This window comes from Toxorhynchites rutilus, chromosome 2, assembly GCF_029784135.1.
Source record: "Toxorhynchites rutilus septentrionalis strain SRP chromosome 2, ASM2978413v1, whole genome shotgun sequence".
Taxonomy (NCBI): Eukaryota; Metazoa; Arthropoda; class Insecta; order Diptera; family Culicidae; genus Toxorhynchites; species Toxorhynchites rutilus.
This window is the reverse complement of record NC_073745.1, coordinates 280281260-280298160: the sequence shown is the minus strand read 5'-3', so window position 1 is coordinate 280298160 and position 16901 is coordinate 280281260.

Sequence of the window (16901 nt, the reverse complement as noted above, 5' to 3'; positions counted from 1 at the left end):
AACTAGCGTTCGCCATAGCGTGCATACAGAGCCCTACATTGGTGGCTTGAAACTACTAGGAATATAAACACTTCTCATAATTTTGCGCTATTCTCATAAAAAACGCTTCTGTTAATATTACTGGCCTCGAAAAAAAAGTTGCATTACTTTCTCATGCTCGAGAGAAGCGCAGCTGTCACCCTTAGTGGAGGAAGTTTTGCTACTGGCAAGCGAAACGTAATCACATACAAAATTCCAGAACGACATTTACTTTCTTGGTGACTAAACAAGCGAAATAAACTCTTTTTGTTAATATCAAGAACCTCGAAAACAGTAGCAATGCTTCATTATGATCAATATTAGCGCAAATGCAATCCTAGTTGAAGGCAGTTTTGCGACTGGCACGCGAACCAAAATAACATTCCAGTAAGACATTCAAGATACTTGGTATTCCTCAAATTATTTTTTGGAGCACAATATTAACGCCTGCTTCGCCATAACGTCAGTTTAATGCAGTTTAATTTAATGCAAAGGCACCAACGAAGCCCTTATGATGACGGAAAACAGACAATGTTAACTGCTTGGAAAAAAAACTGAATTATGCCACACAGCTTGTACTCTGCTGTAGCACCCATCGATGCGAATTTGCTGATGAGTTTGTCAAGAGCAACTGCCTTCACCACCTGGGGGGAGCTTGATTTTGGTTGCTGCCTGGGTAGCAGCGTTTACATTTTTGACCGACGCGCCGAAATCGCCTACTTCGCTATTGTTCGATGCGGTGTCACACTCGCGAAGGCTCGGTTCAGTGCGAGCGCTTTTCACTGCATCAACATCGCGTGCATCATTAGATGACGCTTGCCTCGAAATTTTATTTCCCCTGGCAATGCGTTCGTTTTTTGCAGGGCTCGAGCCTGCCTTCCTCTTCTTCTTGCTCATCACACACTACGTGAAGCGTCCAATTTATGACGCGGAAAGAAAAACACACGATACGAATAACGCGAAAAACGAACAATGATAGTTTGTCTCAGCGAAATCCACTGTTTATACTCTTGGCAAGTATTCCCCTTCATTTTTCTACTTTTCCTTTGTTCACGGAGACTTTAAATCCTACGATTTCCCCTCCGTTGGTCGTCGATAAGTTGCTCGTTATTGGCATCTCTGTTCGGGAAAGCACACAAATGGACAGAACAAATGTATGGTTAAATGGAAACGCTTAAAGTTTTCATGAATTTTAACCATTTACAAACCAGGGGATTCTAATGTATAGCATATTAAACAAATCTTACGGAATTTCCGATTCGTTTAGTATGTAAATCGCCAAAATCCGTTCGCGGCAAAAATAATTATTAACGTTAACTTTATTCCATAAAAACGTGACCTGTTTTCTGATTTGGCACCCTTAATGAAAGACGTAGTCCTACGTCAAAACAAGTGAGTCAAAATAGACTGAATCTGCGTGTATGTATGATCTTATTTTCCCTTGCACTTTTTTCCTTGTCAGCATTCAAGTGCACAGGAATCTACCTTTCCGTTCACCAATAACTTGCGTAAATATGGTCTTTTGCGTTTGCTTGGATCGTTTCATACTAGAAACAAAAAAATGCCATTGCAATAGTGCACAGAAAACAACTCGATTTCAACTATCTACCTATATTTTACTGCCGCGATCGAGGCTCAATGATTGCTATTTGAGTGAAAAAGAATGATTTTACAGAGACACTCGCTGGCTCAAGCAAAAGTTTCCAGTTGATTCTATCACCATCTAACGTCATTCCGAGAGGCAAATGAGGGAATGCAAAAATTTCTGAGAATAGATGAGCGGAAACGAGACAGTATTTTTCCGTTCTAATCGAGAATGAACTTTGTGAAGAGGATAGGTGAATGTTTTCGGTTTCAAATAAAGTGAGGCATAAACGAAGAATAGAAGGGTGAGTTTTATCTGTGAATGAGTATTGCTAAACGAATTTCGATGCGATTTTGTCCATACCTGGTGACGGATGGGTCCTGTTGAAGGGTTAAGCGTGGTTTATATGAATCTGTGTGTTTCTATGTATTTCGGTTACCTTGTTAGGCAGCTGAATAACTATCACGATCAGAGATTGCATAGAGTACTATATTTTAAGTCCGCATTAACATAATCTCATCACTTATCTCAGTGAATTCTGATTCTTACCTTCTCCCACTAACAAATATTCCTTCCTTGATAAACGCTAGGGAACCGCGCTATAGAGGCGACACTTCTGGCCTTCGGGCGGCGAATATCATACTAACATTCCATCCTTTCCTCTGGTGACTGTAAGGATGTGGCCGGCGTCGCTATTGACCATTTAAAGCTCGAATCACGGAAAATTGCACAACGAGAATGATTTGCTAGTACCAAGTGTCATTCTGAGCGTTCTTTGTGCGATTTGGTTGGTTCAGGTCAATCATGAAGAGCAACTATGAATTGTACAGTCTACCCAAGCTCAAGCTCAATCTATGAGTGTGTTATCATTCGATACACATTGGATACAACACCGATATATTTAGTTTGAACGAGAGCACAGTAAAACAAAATAGCATGTCAAATAACGGAAATCACAAGAACATAAAAAAAATATGATCAGAATACTTCGCTGTTCATAATCCCCGCTTCTGATACCATCCAGATGTATCCTTTCAATCTCATCTTACCATTCATCATTCCTTATTATTTCATTATTCCTCTCTGATTTCCCATTCGTGTCATTAATAATTTGAGCTTGAGCTTGGGTAGACTGTACAATTCGTAGTTGCTCTCCGTGATTGACCTGAACCAACCAAATTGCACAAAGAACACACAGAATGACGCTTGGGACTAGCAAATTATTCTCGTTGGGCAATTTTCGGTGATTCGAGCTTTAAATGATCAATAACGACGCCGGCCACATCCTTACAGTCACTAGGGGAAGGGAAGGAATGTTAGTATGATATTCGCCGCCCGAAGGCCAGAAGTGTCGCCTCTATAGCGCGGTTCCCTAGCGTTTATCAAGGAAGGAATATTTGTTAGTGGGAGAAGGTAAGAATCAGGATTCACTGAGATAAGTAATGTGATTCTGAAAACGTGAACTCTCAACTATTCGGCGAAATTGGATTTGAAGAAAATATACATTCTTATCGGACCGGTCACGCATTTCGATATTCATCGTGCGTAGTACATAGATATTTGACTGCTACGCGACAATGTATATAATACACAACAAAACTAAACTCCTTCACACCTGGCAGCAGAACAACACATGTATGCTAGAAGTTACAAGAGACAGAAAATATAAGAGATGAAGAGATCTAGAGAAAGGGAGTATGATAGAAAAATTTTGCTTGCTGGATTGAACTCACCATTTCGCTGAGATAGATGTTGTTCTCTCATTTTCTGTCATTCTCACCGATGCCGGGAAATACTCTCAGAGTACTTTTCCTCACCACACACATGTAGCCCAACGCAATAGCAGAAACAAAAAAATGAGCGCATCTTACAGTTCAGCATAACGAATAGTGAAACTATGGTTTGTTCATTTATTATATAGCACCATAAAATCATCTACAAACTAATTCACCCATGTAGGATATCTTTTGAACAGTTCTCCCGAACCGTCCCAGACACAGCACTCGAAAACAACCTCCATCCATGCCCTGCCCACTGCTCCACTGAAATACCCAAACCTTATAAAATTTGACAATTTTGATGCTTATGTAGCTTTATTTTTTAAACATTTGAAAAATTCGCCTGGCATCCCTGAATACATCCCACATCAATCTTTCAAATAATACTGAAAACTGTATGTGAGAGAAAGTGAGCGAGGAAGAGAGAAAAAAAGTGAGAGAAAGAAAAGAAAACTTATTTGACCCATTCGTATTATTAATAATTTGATGCAAAATGCAGTGATCCACCAATAAAACTACCTTAGATTTATGTAATTTTGGTTAGGAACTGATGAACTTCCTGAACAAACTAACTTTGGAATCATCGGAAGTGACGTACCTTGGAAGTTTAAAATATCTTAGAAATTATCCATTGCCCGAAAATTTACCGGAAATTTTTCACAATTTAGTTCCCAGCTCTTTGAATTTATTTGTGAATGTAAAATATAAATTTACTATCACCAAATAAGCTCAATACCTAACCATATCTATCTTCAGCTTTTATTTCTCTTACAGTCTCTTACAGTGTAGGGGAGGTGGGGGTAATACGGACATGTTAAGAAGAACTTCAATTATATCTTTGGAAATTCATATTTCCCAACACTTAAATGCTGTTTATAGCAATTATATATACTGTTTTTCAACTTAATCGGCCAAATGTTTTTCAATGGTTTTTACTGAAATAAAAACAGACCGAAAAGTGTAACTTTTTTTTTGATGCAGGTAATATGGACATATAGTGGGGGCAATATGGACAGGTTTGTAACATACGAAGGGTAAAGGTTTATCGTTCGTGAGAGGAATAATTTTATTCAGTCAAGGTCTGAATTAGTCACGGATGTCCGTTAAATCATGAAAAAATTTAATTAAACCACCTAGAAGTGGAGTACCGTTATCCATTATTCATAGAAGTACCGTATTAATTGGTGAACAGATTGACTAGACATTGAAATTCGTTTAGAAAAAAGAGTAAACTATTAAATGGTCGAGTATTTAGTACAACTTCTGGCTGGGGTGGCTGAGAGCGGGTATACGACCAGAACGGTTACAGCTTATATTAAAATGATAGTTTCGCTCTAGTATTCGAAACGAAATCACTGGGACAAATGAATACGATGAGGTGAGGTTCCAGCGTTTTTATATAAATTTATGTATAAGATGCGAGTGTCTTTCCGCATGCTTGAAAAACTTTGACTTTGCATAAATCCTATGCGAACAGTTCCAATCGCAGCAGTTTCATATTAATTTGAAATGTTATATCACTGGTTGGGAATCCATTTACGAGCAAGAGTGTATGAAAGTGCGTATTCTAAAGTACATTAAAGGACACGAGAGACCTTTAAAACTGTGGTCATATTTTCAAGATGTAACAACAGTAGAGAGGTACTTACACTTAGGACTAAGAAATTATATTCTTCAATCTGATTGTTCATCATTTTTAATATCATTTTAGAATTGAACAAAATTTGAGAAAAGGTAAACATTTTTGGTGGACCTGAAAGAGCCTATAGTTTGCGTTCAAATATTTTAAAATTTTATAGTAACAACTAAAGTTGGTTGACGAAACTTCATCGGCTGTCCTTTAGTGACAGGTTGTTCTTCCATTATGACTCCATCAGTTTCGGAGAAGTGAACAAATTGAGACTACTCGCTCCACAATTTTCTGCTCAAAATCGTTTTGCACATTAAGATTCATTAGGGTTCGGACCAATTAGGAAATAAGCAACAACTTTCAAATAATCTATATGACAATGTTGTTGCCCCGCACCTGACTCGTGACTCGATACAAATTGCAAAGAGTGTTATACATTCTTGTCCGGTGCAATATTTGTGCAAGGGCGGAGCTTGAGATGCAAATGTTTTTCTTTTCATTTGTTCCTTTTGACTGATCCGTATAGTAGCAGAACAACAACTGGCGATTCGCCACAGCAACTGTGTTTATTGTGCGCGTTTTTCATTGTTTTTTCTATGCATGATGCATACATACGATTGGGTTCGAAATGGTATGTAAAAACTTCTCCTTGCCGCTGCGTTAGATGCTCGTTTCATACGGTTCTGTTATGGAAACACTTGACCCAATGGATTTTTCAGAACTTAGGATTTTGTATTTAAAATATTTGTTTGAATATTTTTTTTTAATTCATTGTAATGCTATTACATCGCCATAAGAAACGGAAAAAAATGATTCAGAATAGTATTATGCATTTAAAGTTTCATTAAAATGAGAGTGATTTGGAGTATTGAATGACCGATTCTGTGTCTGGTTTCATATTATAGCATGGAACACCATGAAACCTATATATATGTGTTTACTGTATTACTATACTACTATTTACGGACATTTAGGGTAATATGGATTTTTCTTTTTAATTTTGATTCACTGGTGGCTAAATTTCGAAAGGTGAATAAATACCAAGCTTTCCAGAAATGATATAATATATGTTTAGGATACTTTCCTCTCGATATGTCGAAATCCACAAAATAAAATATTTTTAAAGTTCAGTTCAGTATTTTTCTTAGCAAGTTTACTTAACACGCTACTTAACACGTTGAGCCGGTTATCGGTTCCTCGGGTCTGAGAAACGTTGATCACTGGGACTGACAGTTACAAAATAACGAAATGAAAAAGAAGGCGTACTTTTGATTAAAGATGCTAAAGAAACCCCAATGTTCAAGTATTATTTTTTTCTCGTCTTTCATTTTCCGGGAAATGACTGTTAGAAAAATCGAATATTGGCCAAAACCTGCACTTTTTTTCGCAACCAATGTCCTGGAAATGAAGGTAATGAAGATGGTGGAGTTACGAGCGACATAGTATGCGCTGCCATAACTATTTTTCACATCGTGAAGTCAATATTTGTGGTTATAATTATCAGCCTGTCATATCCATTTAAATATACTGTTTTCAGTTATTGTTTTATCAATGAAGAACATATAACTTATTGAAGTTCCCACGGATTATGAGTATAATGTGATAGCGCGCAATGGATAATTGGGAAATCACGTCGAAAAAGACGAATAAAAGTGATATTTTAGTAAAACATTTCCACTCCCCCACGGCCATAGAAACAAACGAACTTTCATTATTTTTAAAATACCATATTGATATCAGTATGGCTCTCAGTGTTGGTGTGTGTGATGTGAGAAAATACTCTTGAATTAAGCGGCATCTCACCGAAAATGTTACTGCTTTCCAGGACTAAAACTACGACTGCTCTCCGGGTCCTTTCACCACATAAATAACGGAAATAAGTCACAACATAAAGGGTGTGTCACATCAAACTGCATCACGGAAAAAACGCTGTAGAAATTCGCCCAGTAGACCGATCCTTTTGAAAATTTTAGACAGTAAAATAAAAACTATTAAACAACTTTTGGCATTTTCTTTTTATTCATACTTCGAGCCCAAGCCCGTATGCTCGCACCGTCCTCTTTACCCCGTCCATAAGGTTCTGTACAACGTCAGGTTGTAGTTTTTTTTTTAACAGAAATCCATTTTATCTTGAAGTCCGCCTCCGATTTGACAACTTTTGGGTTCTTCCGGAGGGCCTGCTTCATAATCGCCCAATATTTCTCTATTGGGCGAAGCTCCGGCGTGTTGGGCGGGTTCATTTCCTTTGGCACGAATGTGACCCCGTTGGCTTCGTACCACTCCAACACGTCCTTTGAATAGTGGCACGAAGCGAGATCCGGCCAGAAGATGGTCGGGCCCTCGTGCTGCTTCAATAGTGGTAGTAAGCGCTTCTGTAGGCACTCCTTAAGGTAAACCTGCCCGTTTACCCTGCCGGTCATCACGAAGGGGGCGCTCCGCTTTCCGCAAGAGCAGATCGCTTGCCACACCATGTACTTTTTGGCAAACTTGGATAGTTTCTGCTTGCGAATCTCCTCCGGAACGCTGAATTTGTCCTCTGCGGAGAAGAACAACAGGCCCGGCAGCTGACGAAAGTCCGCTTTGACGTAGGTTTCGTCGTCCATTACCAGGCAATGCGGCTTCGTCAGCATTTCGGTGTACAGCTTCCGGGTTCGCGTCTTCCCCACCATGTTTTGCCTTTCGTCGCGGTTAGGAGCCTTCTGAACCTTGTATGTACGCAGGCCCTCCCGCTGCTTGGTCCGTTGGACGAATGAACTTGACAAATTCAGCTTATTGGCGACATCCCGGACCGAACTTCTCGGATCACGTCTAAACTGCTTAACTACGCGCTTGTGATCTTTTTCACTGACGGAGCATCCATTTTTGCCGTTCTTCACCTTCCGGTCGATGGTTAGGTTCTCGAAGTATCGTTTTAGTACTCTGCTGACCGTGGATTGGACGATTCCCAGCATCTTACCGATGTCCCGATGTGACTCCGGATGCAACTCCGGATCCTCGAAATGAGTGCGCAGGATTAATTCACGACGCTCTTTTTCGTTCGACGACATTTTTCCAAATTTACGAAAAATTGACAGTGAAGCATGGTCAACGTGATCTATACACTCTTATCTGATTATGAGCGAAAGCTGAAGATATAATTCCTAAAAATTAAATTTCTACAGCGTTTTTTCCGTGATGCAATTTGAATTAATTGTCATCTGTTAAAAGACAAACAGTTCCAAAATTTCATATAAAATTTGATTTTTCTCACGAGACCGATTGAAAATTATGAAACCGTAAGTATTTTGAACATTGTTTTCTTTCTTCCATATACATTTCATATAGAAAGCAAGTAATGATGACACCATATTTTGCTTGCCAATACAAATATACTTCGCCTACTGCTTCACCTCAATGTGTACCTCATTGATGGCCAACTTTCGATTTTTGGAACATTCAATTTTCTCGGCAGTTATTTTCCTGAAGGAGGCTCAATCGAATGATTTTTGCCTTACATCAAAATGTGTGTCCTTTCAGCAAAGTAATGCTGTAGAAAAGTTCACATATTTTCGTATTTTATTGGGGGTTTTTTTATTGAACTTGGAAACACGTTCCAGACATAATCGCTTTAAATATAGGGCCTGATCACGAACGTCGCTTCACGATGAAAACGGAATGATTTGTATGCAAGGTTATATGCACTTCATTTCGTTTTCACCGTGAAGTGACGTTCGTGATTAGGCCCATAATTTATTGCCCAATACAGGTCGGATTCGATTATATAAAATCGCAATTTCACTTTCAACGTTAATTTTCGAATCCAATACATAATCGAATCATAAAAAAAGTTATTTTTCTATTAATGTTTGACATTCATACATTAATGAAAAAATTGTTGTCTTGAGATTCGATTATGTATAGGATTTGAAAATGATTGTTGAAAAAAATGGTCGACTATATATTATATAATCGAGCCCGACCTGTAATATTATAAAAAATTGAATAAAATTGATGGTAAGCGGTAGCTAATAAATTGAGCTATCTTTTGGTTCAAAAATATTACCATTTGGTGCTATCCAAATACATGCAAAATTATCAAAGTTGCTGTTCGATTTTTCGATCACTTGACGCAAAATGGGTTAACCTGCTAACGATCGGCGGAAAAAACGAACAGCTTTGATAAATTTTCCTGTCTTTGGAAACAAATCTAATGATTAAGTTTTTTGCATCAAATGATTGCCTAATTTATTAGCTTTTGCTATTGGGTAATTAATTCAGTTTTGGGCAATGATGTGTGGAAGGTGTTGTCAAAAGAAATAAAAAACCAAATAAAATGAAAAAATGTGAACCTCTCTGCAGTATTACTTTGATAAAAACTTCCTACAGAAAAAAATGAATGGGAAAAAAAAGTGTTCGAAAAATCGAACATTGGTCATACCGAACTTTTTTTTTATGTTGAATTTTTGTATATTGATCTCAAAAAAGGTCTGCTGTTTGATTATTTTTATTCGCATTTATTGTTAATTGTAGGTTGATGAAAGTTTGAACTTACATTTCGAGACACTCCTTATTGAAGTTCCCGCGGATTATGAGTATAATGTGACAGCGTGCAGTGGATATTTGTGAATTCACGTCGAAAAAGACGAATAAAAGTGTTATTTTAGTAAGACATTTTCGCTCCCCCATACGAATACGAATTTTCATTTTTTTACAATACCATATTGATATTAGTATGACTCTCAATGTCGGAGTGTGTGATGTAGGAAAATCGTATTGAATTAAGCAGCAATTCACTGAGAATGTTACTGATTCTAGGACAAAAACTACGATTGCTCTCTGGGCCCATCATATAAATAATGGAAATAAGTCACAATATAATTGTCATCTGTTAAAATACAAACAGTTCCAAGATTTCATAAGAAATTTGAATTTTCTCATGAAACAGATTGAAAATCAAGAAACCGTAAGTATTTTGAACACTTCATATAGAAAGCAAATAATGATGACACCATATTTTACTTGCCGATACAAATATACTTCACCTCGATATCTACCTCATTGATGGCCATACCGAACTTTTTTTTATGTTGAATAATAACCAATACAGTACATATATTTTTTCATAAATTTTTGCATGTTCAATTGCAATTTTGTAAATGCTGATGAAAAGTTTTGGTTTTTGTTCGCAACAGTTTTAGGTGTCCCATACAATTTCGAATGTGAAGGATCTGAAGGAAACCATCGGGACTTGAAACGACGATTTTGATGAGATTGCTGGTGGGAATATTTTTCTTTCGGAACTGGTTGGCCATCGCACCGATGAAGAAAACCTTAATTACTGAATGACAAGCTTTCAGTTCTCAATGCTATTGGTTTTTCGCAGAGTATTCGGGAAATGGATAATCGGAAGAAATAATTCTTGAGCACCGATACTTCTGCACAATAACATAAAAATAGTTTACGTTTGACAGAAAAGGCTTTCCAGTAATAAGTTAAACTACGAAAAAAATTAGGAAGGCCACATTCCTTTATAGATGAATGAATTCAGGTTTTTCCTTAGAGACTTTCATCCTCTTGTGATTGTTGGATTCGGAATGTAAAATTGATGCATTTATGAATGACGTATAAATGCTTATTAAAGTGACTTTTTGTTCGCAGTGAGTTTATACTCACGGAAAAAGTGCAGTTTTTGGCCGATGTTCGATTCTTCGAACAGTAATTTACCAGAAAATGGAAGATGGGAAAAAAAAAAATTATTGAACATTGAGGATTTCTTTAGCGCCAATAATCAAAATTACACTAATGGATTTCGTCTAAAAAATATTTTTACGGCTTGGCCGGGTTAGTTATCTTTCACTTTCCGGCGTTTCAAGAGTTCTATAAATAACTCAACAACGATCAATCAACTGTCTCCGCTGTCCGGTCTAACTGGATAATGGAAGAACAGAAGGAAAACTCTTACGCCCAAATGTCTACTGTGTAAATGTGTACCATATGCAATGGTATAGAAGGGAATATTCTAACGCCGAAAAATGACAACTGTGTAAAGCGTCGTGCACAAATTACGTAACGCTAAAAAAGAGGTTTGTGTACCCCCTCCCCCGCCCCCTATGTAACAAAAAGTAACGCAAGACGAACCCCCCTCCCCCTCATGTTACGTAACGCTAATCTGTACACAAAGTCAAAGTCGTTTGAAAATTTTTTAGCTTTTTGAAAGAAATGAGAATATCAACGTAAAAAAATCAGATATCTGCCCAGGTCGAAATCAAATGCTTAGACGAAAGTTCTTAATATGCGAGTAGTGACTTCGGAAGAATTTTCGACAAGTTCATAGAATTTCGAACAGAGATGAAAAATTAATGCTCACATTTGTTGAGATTGGTGCTTTCAAACCATCTGGCGTTTAGCTGAGAAGAGCATGAACTGGTAGAAATTGATTTTGATTTACACAAACATAACTACTCCTTCGTTCAATGCGGCAGTTCCTGTCGTTAAATTCTACTACCTGCAAAAGGTCTTGGGATGTCTTTACGTGACGAGCAAACAACTCGACTTGATATTGTACTAATTCCGCTTCGTCGATTTGGGAGTTTGCGGACTTATTAGGGGAAAGTCGGGAAAGACGGCCCCCCCTGTATTATTAATAAATTATATTTTTATTTTAAATTTCTAGGATTTACAAACATGCAATACACTGTATCAATACCATAAAAATGACACTAACACTAACTAACACATAAAAATGGCACTAACTGTGTACACTTAGCTGGCTCTCTGTTAAATTTATTAATAAAAACAAAACATAATCTACAGAGAGCAGCTCCATGTAAACTTTCGTCTGAAGAAGATAAGGTTCTCATTGTTATCGAGTAATTTTCTGGGGTATTTTTCGCTACATGAGTGTTTTACCATCACTTCTCTTCCAATTTATCGAATCAGCGGTGAAGTTTTATCATTTTTACTCCAGAATTATTTATGAAAACAAAATACTAATTAAGTCGGGTAAGACGGACACTCCACCGTTCGATCGTTTTTAAGGCCTATTTTAAGACCACCAAAACTTATCAAGTACATAAACATGAATTTTCAGATAGTGTCCGTCTTTCCCGACTCAATCTTATTTTTTTAAAAGTCGGACACATTCATTTTGCAAAATTTCTGCCTCAAAGACAAATGTTATTATAAAAAGGGACCTAGACTATCAATTTGTTGTGAGATAGCTATATATTTGTTTGTGAAGTTCACGAAAAAATCAACGTTTACTTAAGGTATCCATCTTTACCATCCTTCCCCCATATTCTGCTTTGACGGGATATCCATCGATCACTAGGTTATTCCACAAATCAGCTAACGATTCCCCTGCATACTAAAAATGTTATATTTCAAATTCCGGGTGCCTTGTTTCGAGTTTTTATCCAAGTGAGATCCCTCATGATCACGAGGAGTATTTACCATGCCGGAAAAGAGAGACAATCCAACTTAGTCGAATGCACTGCGTGCTGAAGAATTTGTAGCAACTAATATTGCATCAAAATTCAATTGATTCAAATAATAGATCGAAAATATCTATGACCTTTTTAAAACGAAGGTTCTCGTCTGGTCCTCCATCCACATTAATTATGGTTACTGGCTCGATTATTCTTCGGTGCCGAATAATCTCAAAATCAGGCAGCTTGCACATACTTTGAAAATCGATCCCATGAGGAAATGCGTTCGAAGAACAGTGCCTTCCTGAACAAACTGCAATGTATATTGGAACACTGCATAGAACAACTTCAGGAAATTATTCAGGAATAAAAATGGAATTTTGTTACGTAACGATCACGGCTAACCCCCCTCCTCCCTATGTCACATTAAGTAACGAAACCTCGACCCTCCTTATAGATTTGATAAACATGTGATATGTACACGATTAAAATTCGGCTCTGTTACAGCTAAAATGCTAATGAGCCTAAAATAAACTAAAAGGGATAAAAAAAAGAATTCTTGACGAATTCTAAAAATGAGTGTATTCTGCAACAAAAATACATTCATGGAATGGTTGGTATATCATATATTTATCATTCAGTGTTTATTCTGTTGAATTCCCTTCATCAATTCTATTTCATCTGAACAGGAAGCGCCCCAAAGAGGTACATTGTCATTCAAAAATGGCAATGGACAAGTTAAAACTTTTGTTGCAGCATAATATTCTCATGCAAAAAAAAAATGCTCATCTATACGATGCTAACCAATAACAACAATAGTTAGGCATCCGATTTCAAGAATGACTTATTTCCTCAACATATATGTAACAAAATCATATCACAAATATCTTATTCAATCCCATCAATATGGTTGCGTGTTTTTGGAAACATTTCCCTCCAACAACCTCCGTCACCAGCTAGCTTCTCGTCACAAGTCAAGTGTTCATTCAAGAATATATTTGTAACATTCCTTTCCTCCCGGTGTCACTCTCAACCAAAACCATTTACGACAAAGGATAGCAGCATGTTATGCTCGGGAAACACTTTCCCTCTCTGGTTCGGGCCTGCACGTGTGTCCCATTGCCGCCTATCGTTTTGCTTTTCGGTTCGCCTCAACTGCCTATCCCTTGTTTGCTCCCATGTTTTTTTTCGCATTATGAAACACATGCTTGCACTTTGTCACTTTGTCGCTGTCATTTGTAGCCGTTGTTGTTTTCGTTGTCATTATAGGACCTTTTTGACATACATCCCCACTATGGTGGTTGCGTTTCGTCTCGCGCGTGTGTATGCTATTTTTTTCGTTGTTCTTGTTGTTCAACAGCCCGACGAACGCAACGCTCTTCGAACGACTCAGTGGGTCCCACACTCGTTCTAAATACCACACCGTAACATTCTAGCGGCTCAGCATAACCGCAATCACTGTTGCACTCCCAAACGAGGTGACATGTTGTGAAAAGGCCTAAAGCCTTTGCCGTTCAAAGGGTCTTGCTCTGCTGTCATCGAGCCGTTCCGCCGGAGAATGTAGTTCAAGGTATCCAATTCTTTTTTTTTCTGTAGCTTGACTCCTTGGTCGAGACTTTATCACAAGCTTAAAGCTTCCATTCACTCAACTCAAACAAACGGGGGAAAATCCCAGCCGGAATTTTCCAGTTAAAAGTCAACTGCCAGTCCCAGTCCAAATATCACACCGGGGAGTGTTGAAAAGTTCACAAAACAAGATGTTTGTATGTGTTTGTATCCGTGTGTGTGTATTTGGGACAAAAGTTCCGACCTTATGCAATAAACCGATACCACGAGCGGCAACTCGAACAGTCATTTATCTCCGCCGTGTCGCTCTTTTTGAACTTTTTTTCTGCTCCTTTGTTATACACGCAGTCCCCACCCTTTGGAATCGACCAGGTGAGGATCGAATTCCTCCGGGGGCCAACATAAATCTGTTAGTGATATCGATTTAGATAAATCGCTCTCGCCGGTCCGCTCCGAAGTTGGCGACATAACTCTTCGGGAAAAGCGTAAGGAAAATTTATGCGGTCACAATCTCCGGCTGGCCCGAGGTGTATCGGTTATCCTCAGATGGCGGAAAAATGCCACAAAATGTCACAGCGCGTGATGTTTATATTGAGACAAATTTTGGCACCAAGTTTTCCCACCATAATGCAAGTATCACGACAGAAATCATCGAAACCATGATGAATCATCAAACGGCAACAAATCTGTCCGGACACTGTTGCAGCCGGTCACAGCGAGAGGTGCCCCTTCTAATCCGGTGACCCAAAAGCGGATGCCTCTTGGGGGTCCCAGCGCGTATCCAGCTGTGTGCGCGTAACGCATAGTTGACATTCCTTCGATTTGTTGCAGCTTAGCATAAAAATTCGCTTAAATTTGTCCCGGCTTGACTAGCGATCCCCGTCCCCTCTCGTCTACCCCCAATTTTGTTTTGCCAGAAGTAAATCAAGAAAACTTGATGTGTGCGCAAATCTGTGGCACTGCTTCGTTCTGCGGGTTCAGAGGTGGATGCGGGAGGTCCGCTCAAATCAAGATTAGGCTACACGCTGAAAACGCACTCGAAAGGAAGCCCGTTTGGGGCGCACAGCGCGCATTAACCCGTTGTGATAAATGCGAAGGAGTGTCACCGGGTTGCTGCTGCCAGAGTGTATGCTCGTTCGATTTAGTTTTTGTGCCAATCGCTACGCAGATATTGCGATACCTGGGAGACGTGGAGATTGTACAGCTGCGTGCGGAACAAATCAAAAATCGAGCAGGTTCGAAATTAGAAGCAAATGCAACAACCAGTCACCCGGATTGTCGGCTATATGCGCAGTACGAATTGGGGACCTTTGATCGAGGTAAGTTCTAGGGATCAACGAACTAAACTCATTGAAAGCTCGAAGCATCACATCGCATCATCAGTGTTGACGCAACTCACAACGCTGATTGCCATTTGTGCCCCCTTCGTGCAACCCTCCCCCTTAGACAAGGCGAATAGAATTACATCGCATAGATTGTCCTCCTTGGCCTGAACTCCGTACATGGGACAGAGGAGGTTCGCGCGGTTCACGGCGCGCGCCGGTTAGTGAACTTTTCACTCTTTCCCTAACAGCCTCCCCCCCCCACAGCCCATGAATGTGTGCATTTTTATAATCAATAGCACCGTGTGTGTATGTTTGCAACCTGCCTGTGTCACCTTGTGTCCTAAAAAACCTGAAGGGGTAGCAAGGTGTCAGGAGAGAGCGAGCTAAACAAGTGCGAAAAATATTCGCATATATCGCTACGAATAATGCTGGCCTGGCTTCGGTGCGCACAGGGCTACAGGCGTATATACGCACCCAGTGCGGTGTGATTACACTTCCACTTATTGACAAATAAACGCCCTCTAATAAGTGACAAGCCCCGTCGAGCCGGCGAATTGCCCCAGAACGCACGGCGTTGCTGCCCGATTGAACTGACGCAATGATCCTATGGATGGGTGGAATGAATTGAATAATTAGCTCTACAAAGAGTCATACGCGTCACTGAGCTGGTTTGGGAAATTGGAGTTCTGGTAATATTTTTCATTTTCATTCATGACTAATACATCGATGATTCTTTACTAAGCAGCGATGTGGTTTCTTACTGGTCTTCAAACATCTCAAATCTGCGTAACCACTTTCCTCCAATTTTGGAAAGTATAAACAAATTATCATTTGAATTCGAAGGTCGATTTTTTTTTGTATTTTTAATTTGGCTCAAAGTTAGCATACGCATTTTTTATGACTAAAAAGAACAATTCATTGGTTTTTCACTTTGACTACTTTTCTGAAGGACCTAAACATAAATTGCTTGAAAATTCTTTAAAAAAATAATTCAGAAATGGTTGGTCCCCTTGATTTGTTGTCTTCAGCAATGTTTTTGGTTATTATTGGAACTATATGGAGAAAGTATGCACTGTTTCAAAAATGTTTTATTTTGATTTTATTACGGAAATTACACCTTTAACTCAATTTTCTCGAAAAAGGTGTTTTTGATTTTTTTTTCGACATGTCATGTTCGAGTTTACTCAAATAAGAAAATTATATTTATTTAAATAATATCTAAATAATATTCATCTGAAATTATTTCGTGTCAAGTTTTTATACAATGATAGAGAGTCGCTTTTTTTTAAATTCCTTATTGTTTCATAATGCCTACACTTTTTTCTACTCTCATTACAGTTTTTTGCCTAACTTGTATTTTATCTACGTAAACTTGAATAAAGGAATGGTATTTTTGTGTTACCTGGATAGTAATCGCTTTCGAATATTGTTCATTGAACTGTTACAGAGTATTCTCATACTCTGTTGTAGTTGCATAGGGAAAAAAATGAGTTAATTGCTCCTCCTTTTGTTTTTAAACCGAATCGAATTGTTCCTTTGACGAATTTGACGAAACAACTCGCCTTGAGAGTTTAACTCCGTGCTGCTAATAGC